General features: G+C 51.8%; 1 long non-coding RNA gene across 1 annotated transcript; it reads left to right on the plus strand.

Annotated features, from left to right (window-relative positions):
- Window positions 1-7,686, plus strand: LOC146594571 (uncharacterized). The gene is made up of 3 exons (XR_014896146.1): window positions 1-260; window positions 3,638-4,284; window positions 7,373-7,686. It is a non-coding gene; the product is annotated as an uncharacterized LOC146594571 (long non-coding RNA).
- The last annotated feature ends 5,955 nt before the right edge of the window (window positions 7,687-13,641 follow it).

The raw sequence follows: 13,641 nt of genomic DNA on the forward strand, positions 1-13,641 counted from the left end.
TATTACTTAATGCATGCAATTTTTTTCAAACACATTATGCACTTTCACTTCGATGTATTTTTGGAACGGCAACAAACATTCGAGCATTTTTTCCCTTTCTGCGACCGGGCAATGAACATTTCATGCAAGAAAGTTCTTCCCGCCTGGCTTTATTTTTTCATTTCCCTTCTTTCCCACCTCTTCCCATCCTTTCTATCCCATAGCAGCCTCTCGGCTGGAGGAAGGCGGATGGCGGCTGCCGCGGGTCTCGCCGGGCTCAGGTAGGGCGCTCCGTGGAGCGGACGCCGGAGGCTGCGGGGGTTGCAGCGCGTGAGCTCCCAGGCTGGGCTCCGGCCGGGGAAACAGCCTCTCCGGCAGAGCCTGGCAGCTCACGGCTAGGAAGACAGGAACGTCCCGCGGCGGGCTGGCAGAGCGGCGGAGACCTTTYCCTCCTGGGAACGGCAGCATTCGGGCTTTCAGCTGCCCCCGGGCCCGCTGGGCTTCCCGGGGGGACGTTCCRGGGCTTTGCTGCCCCGTGAGTTTGGGGGACTTTGTCTCTTCAGGAGAAAAACGGATCCGTGCCAGCTGGGAGCGAGAGCGCTGGCTCTTTCCAAGAGCTCTTTTCGTCATGCAGGAAGGAGGGGAGCTCTCTCCCTGCGCTCTGTGATAAAAGTCGGCTTGCATTCACGCACTCGGTTTCTGGGAAGCAGCCTACGTAGACAGCAAGGGGGGGGCTTGGCTGATTCGGGCCCGCTCTTTCTGACAGCCCCGCAGACACCCGTTGCCTCTCTCCATCTCGCACCTCGCTGGCTGCGGGTTTACTCGCGTCCCGGCCGCGCGGCAGCGCGTGGGACCTGCCTTCAGGACTCGCCCGCAGCCCCCGGGCGCAGCGAGTCGCTGCAGGGTGAAGCTGTCGCCTGTCGAAGGCGGGTTTGTGCACATCCCACAGCCGCTCAGCGTGGGGCTGCGCGCGTCTGCCCTCGCCCCTTTGTGCCTTCGCCGTCCGGCCCCGCTTTGCCCGTTCTGTCCATCTCCCCGTCGTTCCCCTACGCAGCGTTTTGAAGCACGGTGTCTTCTCCGTAAGCAGCTTGACTCCTAGCGGCTCTGTCCTCGAACACCTGCGGCCTTCCTCTCTGCTGCGTTCTCCGCTCCTTTTTTCCTGGGCAAACTGAAAGCTGGTTGTCTCTGCAGTGGGGCTTGAATCCCTGCAGCAAGGGATACATGACATTTGCTGCCAGCGCTTCCTCCCGCTCTGACGTGCCTCCTCCAAAGCAAAGGCGCTCCACAGGTTTCGAGTGCTGAAAAAATCGAGGGGAAAAATACAGTTAAAACATTGGGAAGAGCCAAGCAGAAAGGGAAAGTGTTTCCTCTGCTCCTTTTTGCCAGAATGTTGAGGAATGGTGGCAAGCATCAATGGGGTCACTAAGAAACTTGTTTTTAAGGTTTCTGGTTTTCAACTGTCTGTACTTAAGATGCTGTGTAGCAGTGCGTGATGTCACCCTGAGACAGATGTGAGGGAATGAAGCTGCTTCAATTAATTGCTTGATACTCTYTGCTTTCTGCAGAGAAAAAATAAAGAAGGAGCCTGAATGCAAAGGAATCAGGGCTGCTTGGGGCTGGGTTGCTCAGGCTGCTTTTGGGGGCTCTTTCCACCTTTTTGGGCAAGCCAAATACTGTTATGGTCCGCAGACGCGGGGTAGGAAACTTCTGGGCTGCAGGATCGCAGYGTTAGCAGGGCTTGTTAGCAAGGCGCTCAAGCATTCCCGCCAAACGCCGGAGTAACGCGCTGCACGTCCCATTGATTTAATCACAGCTATCACCGCTAGGAATTGGTGCTTTCATTAGACGAAGCACATCATTAGCAACAGGCATGCAGACGTTCGGCGAACTCCGGAGATGGCAGGGTACAAGTTGTTGCCCCTATCAAATTATAACTTACAGGCRAGACCGMACGGAGGAAGACCCTGCTGATACCRCACTGCGGTAACCCAGCCCCGGGCCTGTTCGATCCGCAGATTCCCCGGGGGCTGATACCCACTGAAGGTTATGGTTAGGATATCAACCCCTTGGAGAACGGCACGGAAATACTTGATTAAAAGCAGTGCTGGATGCTGAGTACTCGTTCGTCTGCCCTAACGGCTCAAACAGACRGGACCGTCTCAGCGTTGCTGCGTTTTGTAGTAGAAGTGGAGAGGCGGATGTGTGTTGTGATCACCAAGAAATCCCGAGGGTTTGTCCAGTGTCCAAAGCATCCAGAGACCTACTCAGGATTGCTGGGGAAGCTGTGCGAAGTATGTGTGCAATCCTTGCTAGAGCATTAATCATTTAAATGTGACAGCGTGCCCAAATCCAACAGCACCTATCAAGTTTTATATGCAGGGAGAAAGGAAGCTTGCAGTGGCACTCACCGCTGCATTTCCTCTTAGCTCAAGATCATTTACATGTGTTAACTATGTCAGCTAATAATTACACGGTTTAGCTGTATAATGTTAAGGAAGAGAAAGGGAGAGCAATGCCAGCTAAAGAGCTATATCGAGTACCACTCACCAAAGAGGAAAACCCCATAAAAACTACCAGACTTATCATTGCCACTGGGGAAGAAGGCTTTTGGGGTGCAATAATAGATGGTTGCAAAGAGATCAAAGAAGGAAAGAAAGATCTATTTGCAATGAACCCTTAAAAAAAAAAATTCTCTCTCTTTGCAGCAGCCTATGTGAAGTTTCACTTTCCTGATCTTATGTGAATGTTCTACATAGCCCACTGGACCAGTCACAAACATGACTAAGTCACACCTCTAAGATCAGGAGGCCCCTACTGCTTTACTCCCGGGTAAGATCTGGTCCCAAGTACCACATAAGAGGCCACAAGTTTCACCCAATTTCTGGGTGCTCAGCACCTCCCAGGCAGGGTGTGTCCTCCAATGACAGAACCGAGAAAAATAAGCGCTCTCAAAATACGAGTAAAACATGCTTCTCATGCAAAATTGRCGTTTGGCAGGGCAATGACTCACAGCGACTGAGGGCTTCGTGCATTCCTCTGCTGAAGCGTCCAGGATCTTTTTCAGGCTGGTGAATCACCAGCAAAGGACGTGCTGGCCGTGCCAGGCCACGGCGGGCCGTGCAGGAGGTGTATTGCGGGGTCTCTMCCTCAAAGAGCCTCACTTCCTATAGCATGGAAAAGTGGTGGTGACGAGCCCTTTCTTTCCACATTAGGTAGAATTAAGTGCCAGTTTTGTGATGGCAACAAAACCTTCTCCCCAGTTGGAAAGAATTCCCTTTGGGTAATTGCTCATGATAGAATTGTTGCTTCCCAGGCCTCCCTCATTTCCAAGCCCTCTGGTTGGTATTTCCAGGTATTTCCAGGACCTGCCTAGTGCAATAACATCGTTATGCTGCTGCCAGGGTTTTATCTGAGCTCACCTTAAACAGACCAGCCCAGAAAGCGCTGGGCAAATACGTGGGATGTGGGAGAGGACGCCGTGGCGGTGCCCTCTCCTACCACGGCGATGGGCACTGCCAACACCACTTGGGTGCTGGAGCAAGCGGCAGGGTAAGTCCTTCCCTGCGACTGCAGACCTCGAGCTGCACACGCTGGTTTTGCCACTCGCACTGCAAGCTCGGGCAAATGGTCTCATGCATTAACATTTCTGCTCCTTCAGGCTCGAACGGGAGGTGAACATCGCTTGCCACATCCCGGCAGAGCCACGTGACGCAGCTGACGGAGGAGGAGCCCCCAACGGCTTTCCATGAGGATGATGGGTAGATACCTGCTCGACATTTCCACTSGGGGAGAGAAGAGCCATTTGAAAGCAACACGGGGCCAGTCACGCAGATGAGAACGCAAAAACCTGCCTCAGCACGGCGGCCATGTGGTGTTCTTCAGCTGAGCAACACAGGCCAAAAAGGAGGAAAATCCAAACAGTGTCACTGCTTACCCGGTAACCAGCACCACGGCTTAAACAAATATCTGATATTCCAAGGGGCTGATTTTTGGTGCCTTTGACAAGAACCTTACCACAATGAAGAGACCGAAGAGAGGGAAACCTCATCTTGCAGTCCCRGTTTCCACTCTGACGCATGAATTGTGGCAGTCCTGAGTTGGCACTCGTTATGCTTAGTTCTTCCAATACAGCGTTGATGGCAACCTTCCTTGAAATGACTTCTGCGTAGCAATAGAAAAAACACACCTCATGGACTGTGCTTGAAAGGTTCTCATTCTCCTGCTCATGCAAAGTGCTCTGTGTTAGAGAGCAACCTRCGATAAACTCTGCAGCTGGACCCAGCTGTGATGTGAGGCACATTCTAGGTATGAGCTAGTAATGTCAGAAGAGTGGCTCCTACTTGAGTGGAAATGTGTATTTTTTTAAACATCTTCTAGTTGGAAAAGCAGGTAGCAAGTGCCTGGATGATAACTGATTGAATAACACTTCAGCTGTGGCTTCTGGGTTGACTCCCAATCTTCTAAACTTCCTTTATGATGCTCCCAGCATAAAACATAGAAAAATAGGAAAGAAAGAAGCATGAAAGAACACAGAGAATGAGAAAAGGTCTATTTTGCTTCAACTTCTGTCTTGTCAAATTCTTAAAAATCCAAATCTTGGACTACACCAGTGAGTGGGAGATCTTCAGACTCCAGAACAGGTCTAGTCAAGGACAGGATAGAACCAAGCATAAAACAGGATGAGGCTCCAGATCTAGGATTCCCCCGTTTGGGTTCTTTCACAATATTAACGTTTCTCATACAATGAGGTCTTCTTCATTCAAGCTACTTGGGCTGCCTGGGCTCTCCCAGCCACCACCGGAACACCCGGTCACCCTCAGGGATTTCCTATACCGCTGTTTTTAGAGTATAAGAGCTCTTTTAGGAAAAAGAGAACTCTTCAGACAGTTTGAATCAAAGAAAAACTGCTTTTGTCAGCATTACATCATCTGTGTCCAGCATGAGCTGGTCCAAATATGGATGTTTTCAATCAAGCTTTTCATTAAAATTTCTAGTCTCTGGTTTGAGAGAAGAAAGATTCAGTATACTTTCTAAGAAAATGTGCAATTATGCAAGAAATTTGTATTTTTCCACTACCTTTCATGCAAACCAACTCTAATCCAAAACTGATCCACGCTCATAGAAATTCTTTGGTTTATGTGGATATTTCAAGTTTTTGTCAGGCTACTTCTGATAGTTTATTTAAGGTGCTATTGGCAGGAATGAGGCATTTCTGGGCACTTTTGTAAAGCTTCTAAAGTTTTTGCTTTTATTTTAGAAGTGTTTGTGTGCCCAATGTCTGACAGTTTGTTTCCAGCTATATTGGCTTGTCCAATAAAATATATTAATTTTCCCTACAGCCTTGATACATTTCAGTGATGCTCAGAAGAATAAAGCACTGCCATTCGCACTTCAAAGCCTCTCACTTAGGTCCTGTGCCAAGTGCTCTGCTTGATATGTGAAAACCCTGCTGTCCTGAGATTTAAAGAGGAGAGGTGAGGGGGAATAACGTGTTATCAAACTTTAATTCTTATGGGACAGATTCAGGGCAACCTCCCAGCAATTTCAGTCTGGCGCAAAACCACAGCCTCGCTGTTTCTCATGTCCCATCCAAACATTTTCAAGAGTCATCTCTGCAAAACCATGGGGCCAAGAAGACCATATTTTCTGCAGACCTGGTGGCTCAGTTTCACCAGAGCAAACCATCTAGTGACCCAAAAGCCATTTTCTTTTGCCATTCTGAAGTGAGCTGACCCAGTGCAGGGCACCAGAGAGGGGGCAGCTTCCTTGAAGAGAAACACTTCACCTTCTCCAGGGATCCTTGATGAAGTTGCCATGTCATGGCATATCCCAAACTGTAAGCCCTTTTGGAAAATCTTCCCTAGTAGCATTCAAAGCTCCTTAGCCCACAGAAAGACATTCTGCAAAGTCCTCTCTGGCAAGACTTCTCTGGGGTCTTTTCAGGAGCTCCTGGTTTAGAGAAGAGGTGTGCGCGTTTCACTGAGGTGTTGTGTCCTGCCAAATACATGAAAATCAAAGCAAGCCACTAAGTAGCCGTGCATCCGTCAGGGCAGGGGACTGCCGTGCAGACAGCTATCCGCTGTTTGTTCGGCCTGGCCATAGACTCCAATAGACAAAAATGTTCTAGTGCAGACAGAGAATGGCACAAAGGAGCTAATCGAACCCAATCATGTGTTTTTGCAGATAAATTCACAAAATGGGGGAACCTCAGGTATTTCTCGGGGTATTTGCTGGTCCTAAAGCTGTAAGCATACAGCATGTCCTCAGGGTCACGTTTCACAAGTGCTTTCTCCACCCACTTCCTCGCTCCCCGGAGGAACCTTCCCGGAGCCAGGGTGGGAGCCACGGCACTCCCAGCCGTGTCGCCCGCCTCCCTCCTCCCTAGCTCTGTGCAGGGCCCTGAGGTCCTCTTGTGTTTGAGATCTTCCTTTTGATCTCAGCGTTAGCCTTGGGAAGAGTAAACTGTTGGCAGCCTGGCTGGAGCCGGGCAGAAGTTCCTCCCCAATAAACATCTTGGCCTTTGTTTCGGGCTAGGCTGTTATCTGGGACATTGTTTTACCTTTCCTGCTCGGCTCCTGCAACAGCCCCTCTCGGCCCAGCAGCAGCCCAGCCCCACGGAAACCTGCCCCAGCTTTCCAAACGCTCATACCAGCAGCTCCCCATTTGCAGGATCCGTATTTCCCAGTCCTTTGCACACATGCCTGGGATTCACTGTGGCTTCCCGGCATCCTGGGTGAAATAACGCTCTCCTGGCTGGCTTCTGGGCACCCCTCCTGTGCATGGGGCATCTTGGAAAGGAGAGAAGGAGCAGCAGATGGACCCATGGCAGGTGCCTCCTGGCGTGTCCCAGGGCTGCGTGGGCAAATGGGCTGCTGGTGTCCAGCCCCACAAGTCCTCTGTACAGCTGCACCAACGTTGGCAGTTGCATCCTCTCTCTCCTCAGCAGCTTGCTGGACCCATCCCTGCAGGAGTATTAGGGGGTGGCCAGGCCGTTAGGATGGAGCTAGCGGCTTGCACTGTCTTTCCACAGGGCTCCGCTCAAATCTACCATTGTGGCAGTTTGGGGAAAATCCAGATTTCCACCAAAAAGACCACGATCTGTTCTGATTGGATGCAAAGGTCGCCCCAAGCATGCAGGCAGCCTGGGCCAGTGGTTACCAAGGAGGTGGGAATGGCCCCTTTTATCTCAGCAAATTAACTCTGAAGGCGGAAAGAGGTGACAGATCTGAGAGCAGCTGAGTTTATCGCAGCTTTTAATGTAGAAGAAACAACTCGCTAATGTGTGTGCTGAGCAGATGGATGTCACAGAAGCCAGTGTTTTGGGAAGCATTCCCAATTTTTCCAGACTTCTCTTCTTAAGACCTTCCTATTACTTATGTTTAATCCCCTCCAGATCAGCAAGAGCAGAAGTGAGCCAGTGGTGGAGCCACCAGAAGAAGCTCAGAGGGACTGTCTGGAGCCTACTGAGCCTGCGGGAGCCCACCGAGCCTGCGGGAGAGGATGGGGAGCCCATGAGGCTGGTGCAGCCACTGCCTGGGGAGCTCCACTGTGGACGATCCTCTCCCACCAGCCGAGGATTTGCTTCTGGAGCTGCTGTCCCTGCGCTCCCTAAACACCAGGCAAATCTCTTAGAGGATCTTCTTAGAAGATCTCACTTATGAAGGTAATAAACTGGCCTCTGAAGATAACTCAGAGGCTAAATTTGTGAAAGCCTCTAAAGCATTTTTCATTCCTTGAGTGGAGTATAAAGAGCACTACTATTTTTTCCATCTTATTTTTCACGCCCTTTGCTTGTGTTTACCTTGTTTTCCAAAATATCCAACCCTACAGGAAGGTTAGCAAGAGCCTGGTTTTCACCCTAAGATGACAAACGGACGCCAGTGGGCACACAAGTCAGATCCTGCTGCTTGGCTGCTCRCAGAGAGAGCTACTTGCTGATGAGCAGAACACGAGGAAGAGGGTTTTATTGCCAAGCAATCTTTCTTTCTTGAAATCCTCTACCCCAGCACTCTGAAATATCAAGCAATAAACGCTAATTTCAGTGATTCCCACAGCCACACTCACAGGGCTTCTACACAGCATTTGCCCAAACCATTTCAGCCAAAAATCGTTGTAATACTTTTTCTTTGTAAATATTTGAAAGAGCGATTGCGATGTGCCACCTGCCTCTCCACATAATGTTCCTGTCCTTTCACTGGCAGCTACAGAAACCAAATGSCAAGGTGCGGAAGATAATTTCCCCATGGCAAGGAACATCTGGCCCTTTGGCACACTCGGCAGACCGTTGTGCCCACCGACAGCTTTGGAGCTGCTTGTGCTTGTACAGTGAGGTTGTATGTGAGCCAGCAGTGAAGTYTTGCTCTTCCAGACACCTTCTGTCTTCAGGTGACTTTTAAACACAGAGGWTTTGTTGCTTTGCCCAACAGTTCTGGTTCCTTGAAAGCTCCTCGTCTTATCTGCGCTGTCCTTGTTCCTCAGCCGGAGTTTTCTGCAAGGTCCAGACCTAATCGCACTCCCAGTATCTACTGCACCATCTTCGTTCCATGTAAAAGATTTGTATTTTGTACCACACCAAGATTTGCYGGCCCCATTTCCCCCTGCAAATCCTCGTGGGGTATTAATGGAAACTGCGTTCTTCACCTCACCTCTGGCCTGTGTTTATCTTGCTCAGCTTGAAGTGTTTCTCTGAACAACCTAAAGGAGGAGTTCTGTCATCCTACGTTCCCCCTGTGGGCAATGGCCCAGGAGAGGATATTTCTCTCAAGAGGAGTTGTCACTAGGGGGAATTATATTCTGTAGGGTCTTCTTCCTGTTGAGTCTAGACCAAGCCTAGAAGGACCACAGACCTGTTGGAGACAGACTGGCCTTTAGCTCATTTGTATTCCACATGTAGCATGATAACACCAGGGAGGAGTTGCCCAGATCTCTGCCAGATGCTGGCAAAAAAATTGAATAAAATATATTCCAATCAAGTGAAACACAAAACAGAGCAAAAAGGCAAAGAATCTCATGATCTAAACAGATCTGTGGGATAAGGGGTCTTCTGTTGTGTCCCTGTGGGTGGCACCTCTCTACCCACRCGGGGTTTGGGCCTTCCTTGGTACCTGTGCACGGTGTGAAATCCCTCTGCAAAACGGCCGCTGCTGAAATCTGAGCCTGGGGTAAGCTGGACTGCCGGGCCCCAATCCCAAAGGAYGTTGTGGAATATCTGCTTGGCGGACGCGTCACCAGTGTGAAATTCAGCTCACTTTGGTGGTGCGTGCGGGATGTGGCCTGAGCGTAGGTGGCTGCGTGAGGTGCAATGCAGTGAACAACATAAGCTTCCACTCACGTTTTTTTTTGGCTGGTGAAAAATATGCCTTCTGCCTTGTATCAAATGCACTGAAATGCAGAGGCATGACATTAAATAATTTCCTCCTCTTTCTTTTTTTTTTTAATAGCCAGCAGGTTTTTTCATATATTAACATTTGCTCTAGTGGAGTGGTGAATTATTGTGGTAGGACTGAACTACTGTGGCTTGAGCAGCTTTGCAAAAATAGTTGTTTTATATTAGACAAACATGGAGTTTTGGTTAGTCTGAGGTAGCAGCAAATGAGGCAGAAATAAAAACCTTGGAAAGTTAAGAGACTGCTCTCTCTGTTGGGTTTGTTGCTTAAGCAGGAGCCTTCTTGACTTGCTAAGAAGTTTTCTCTCTGTCGAGGAGGGTTTGAGGAGTGTGAGCATCCAGCCAGAAGCCACCCAAGCACCACGGAGACCCTGATGCCGGGTTTCTCCGGCAAGGCTTTCATTTTGGCAGCTCCGGGCGAGCGAGCCGCTGCAGAGCCCTGCCGGAGCCGCTCCGGAGAACGGGCTCGCGCAAAGCTAGGTGTGGGATAACTTCCCCTCATGAAATGGCCGCTGGTTAAGTGACTTTCAGAGTGGAAAAACTTTACTAAGAGGTGCATTGTGCTGCCTAAAAATAACTCCCTCTTCTTTCTCCAAACCACATCCCTCTGGAGAGCTCCAGGATTTAAGCGAGTTTGGATGCAAAGAGGAATCCTAATCAGTGAGACATTTCGATTTGGCCGCAGCCCTCTCTTAAGGCCCTGAGAAGCATATGCAGATCCGACCAGAGAGCTTGGCCTTCGCCCATGCCTGCACGCCGCCGCGGCGCGTTTGCTGTTGCAGTGGTTTCGGTTAATTGAAGCGATCGCTTGCATGCAAGGGAATAAATTAAAATCCCATGGACYGAACTATATAAAGAAGCTCGGGGCTAGGTGGACACAAGGCCAGAGGTATCACTTGCCACCCTGTCTTCCACCTGGGGGAGAAGATCCCCTCCAGGCACRGATTTTGCCTTTTCAAGACCGTTCACCGGGAGGAAAGAGGCTGGCTGGGCCGCGGGGCCCTCCYGGGCGCTGCCGGCGGCTCCCTCGGGGAAGGGGAGCATGAGCGGTGGCACGGCGCCTGGTCTCCGAGCTCGCCTCTCGCCGGCGGGGCCTGCCCGTCTGCCAGCCTAGCACGAGCCAGATCTGTGCTCACGYCCGCTTTTGTGGGTGATAAAAAAAAAAAATGCAAAGAAACCTGCCACTGGGCACATTCCCTAAGGCTGGTGCACCCTGCCGTAGCGGGCAGCTCGAGTGCTGGGAACAGAAAAGAAGCGAGAAGCACCTCTGTCCCCTCCGAGCGGCTCGATTTCTTTAAATTTAAGATGCTGCTGGTCACCCTTGCTCCAAAAGTACGCAAAGCTGCTGCGTAACTATTTTCCAAATAATTAATCTTTCCAGTGGAATAACTCAGAGCCCCACGCTTCCTGTTCTGCTGTACAGCTGCAATTTGTAACCAGAGATCCCGCGCGGCGCCGCACGGGCCGAGGGCCAAGGACATGGCGCTTTACCTACACAAGGGCTCTACATAAATAATCCTTAACCACAGGTTAACAGTCAGGCGCTGTTCGGTTCGCGGGAAAGGACGGGGAAACAAAAGCTTTTCTTGCTGTTGTTGTTGTTGTTGAGCAGTTTGGTGTTAAAACGCCGGCGGAYGGCTTGTGCCGTTTGGCTTGGCGAGCGTCGGCGGCTGGGAGCGCTGCTTTCCCGCGCGGCCGGATTCGCGCGGCGGGGAGACGCGCGCTGCCCTGCCACCAAAAACGGACGGGGGGCTTCACCCCTGTTTCAAACTCCTATTTCRTCTGCCATCGAGGTTACAGCCCGGGCGTAACCTCGCTGAGCACTGCAGGCGGGTTGCAGGGCGCAGGTGCTGCCGGCCCGAGCCCGGGGACRGCCGGGGCGGCGGGAAGCGCCCGAGGGTCTCATCCCCACAGCTCCTTCCMACCTGGAGGTGCACGGAGGGGCTCAGCAGGAGACTGCCCAGGCTGGGAAGGTCCCAAAGAGCTTAAGCCAATTCACGCTGTAGAGGCGGTCACAACATGCATCCCTCCTGCCCTGCGTTATTCAATCTCCCCGCGCTTTGCTGGCTCCAGAGTGCRGCTGGTTGAATGCAAAATGCAAGAAAAAGCATCTTTTTTTTCAACAAAAACTCACATTTTCATACTACCCCTTGAATTTAAGGAAAGTGTTCTTGTTTTCTATGAAGCTTTTCTCAAAACTAGTTGTCTTTTCTTCTTCTTCTTCTTCTTTTTTTTTTTTTAATTTAACATTTTTCTTCCTCTTCCAGCAAACAAAACTGAAGAGAAGAAGAGAGGGGGAAGAGAGGGTGAAGTAACAGAAACCAAAATGCTTGAAGAAGCCCTTAGCGAACATTTTTCATTTCAAACCAAAGCAGGCACAGAGTAAGACACTGGACCAGCACGAAATTCTTGCTTCTTGATATTTGATCTTGGCTTTTTTCTTCTCGTGAGCCAGCTTTTTTGATGGGAGCCATCCCRAGAAGCCTGGCAGCAGGCAGCCACGTGTGACCTTGGTGGGTATTAGACACCACAGAATCTCTCCCAGCAAGTTGTGCTGGGATTACTCCACCTCTGGGAAAAAAAATCCCATCAGCTCTTGCATATCAGTAGGCTCTAAAGAGACACAAATCCCGGGAAAATTTGGYAGTATTTGTTCCGTGGCACACAGAAATAGACATATTTTTTTCTCACTCGGTAGTTTTTCCCAAATCTGGAGAAAAACAGAACCCAGGGAGCTGTTTGCTTCYGAGCAGAGAGGGGCAGGCAAGGGATGGAGGATGCTGTACTGCTCAGGAAAAGCGATTTTTTGAAATATGTGCGTAATCCTCCCGCTTTTGGTTCAGAAAGGTAGATCCCAGTTTGCAGCAAGCCTTTGCTAGCATCGAGCTTGACGTTAAAGACTTTTTTTTTTTTTGATCCTTCTTGTTTTCCTTTTAAGTCAGAGGTCTCCTTTGCCCTGGCGCAAAGGCACGCACGCTCGCGCCGAGCACGCAGGTATCGGGATGACCAGGCGTTCAGGGCCTGCGACGCCGCGGCTGCATCCAGCGCTGCTAAARACGGCACCAGGCCGAGGTTTCCCTCCGTGGGTGCCTCTCCAGGAACAGCGGTCCGGCGAGACCCCCCAAAACGCGCCATGCCGTGGGGCGGGCGAGGCGGCAGGGGCCGCCCCGGGCCAGTCCGGGATCCGGGGAGGGCATCAAAGGGCTTCGACTCTGCGTTTAACGGATCGGGTTTTGTACACGTGGCCACAGGCACCGGGAGTTTGCCCGCGGGTCACTCTGCTTCTTTCCGAYGGTGTGATTTCTGCAACACTTCAGAATGAAAATTTTCTTTTGGAAGACGGTTGAAAACTGATGAGCCTGGGCCAGCCTGGGCCCCTCTATTTTTGGTGGCACCGCAGGCCACGGAAGCCAGTGCCTGGTGCGGAGACCACGCTGACTGTGCCCGAGGCAATAGCCAGCARATCACATCCTGCTTTACAGAGGCTTCCAGCGAGCAATGAGGGGATAAAAGCCAGACGAGAAGTGACTGCCCCACAGAGCTGAACCGAAGCTAGCGAAAGCTCTAAGGAAAGGAAGAGACGGAGSGAAGAAAAGCGAAGAGAGGGACAGAGGCGCAGCGGAGGCCCCGATACCCCGAGCCCTTACGCGTACACCAGGCGGAGGAGGCTTCAGCGCTCGGGGACCTGAAATAGCGAGGCGAAGMGGAGCGCGTGCCGCGGAAGCAAAAAGCAAGAGGAAAAAGAAACTGCAAGATGTCAAAGAGCGACTGAATGGCAGTCGAAGCAGTCTCCCCCCCACCCCAAAGAAAAAGCCGGGTGGCAGCAGCAGCCTTGCCGGCAGTAGTGGCGTGGGGTGGTGGTGACAAGGGCGCGAAATGGGGACGAGAAACCCCTCTCACACGCCCCAGACTTTAGCCTCCAGTGGCCTTCAAGAGCAGTACCTAAAGCCGCGGCGAGGGGAGCCCGCGGAGCCCCACTGCCTGACGGCGCAGTGAATCACTCTCACAGCACTTCCTCCCCCTCCTCCTCTTCATCGCCCACACGGGGAGGAGGAGGAGGCGGCGGCGGCGRACGGCACCTGGATGGATGGGGCAACCACGCCGCCAGCCAGCGGCAGCTGCGCTCAGGGCACTGGCCTCCTGCGCCCGCTGAGCGGCCCCGGCTCCGCGCGCCCTCGCGGCTCCCCCCGAGCGGCCCCGGCTCCGGGCGCCCTCGCGGCTCCCGCCGTCCCGCTCCCCGGCTCCGGGTGCCCTCGCGGCTCCCCCCGAGCGGCCCC

This window comes from Rhea americana, unplaced genomic scaffold, assembly GCF_003343005.1.
Source record: "Rhea americana isolate MKP2758 unplaced genomic scaffold, rheAme1 scaffold_256, whole genome shotgun sequence".
NCBI lineage: Eukaryota > Metazoa > Chordata > Aves > Rheiformes > Rheidae > Rhea > Rhea americana.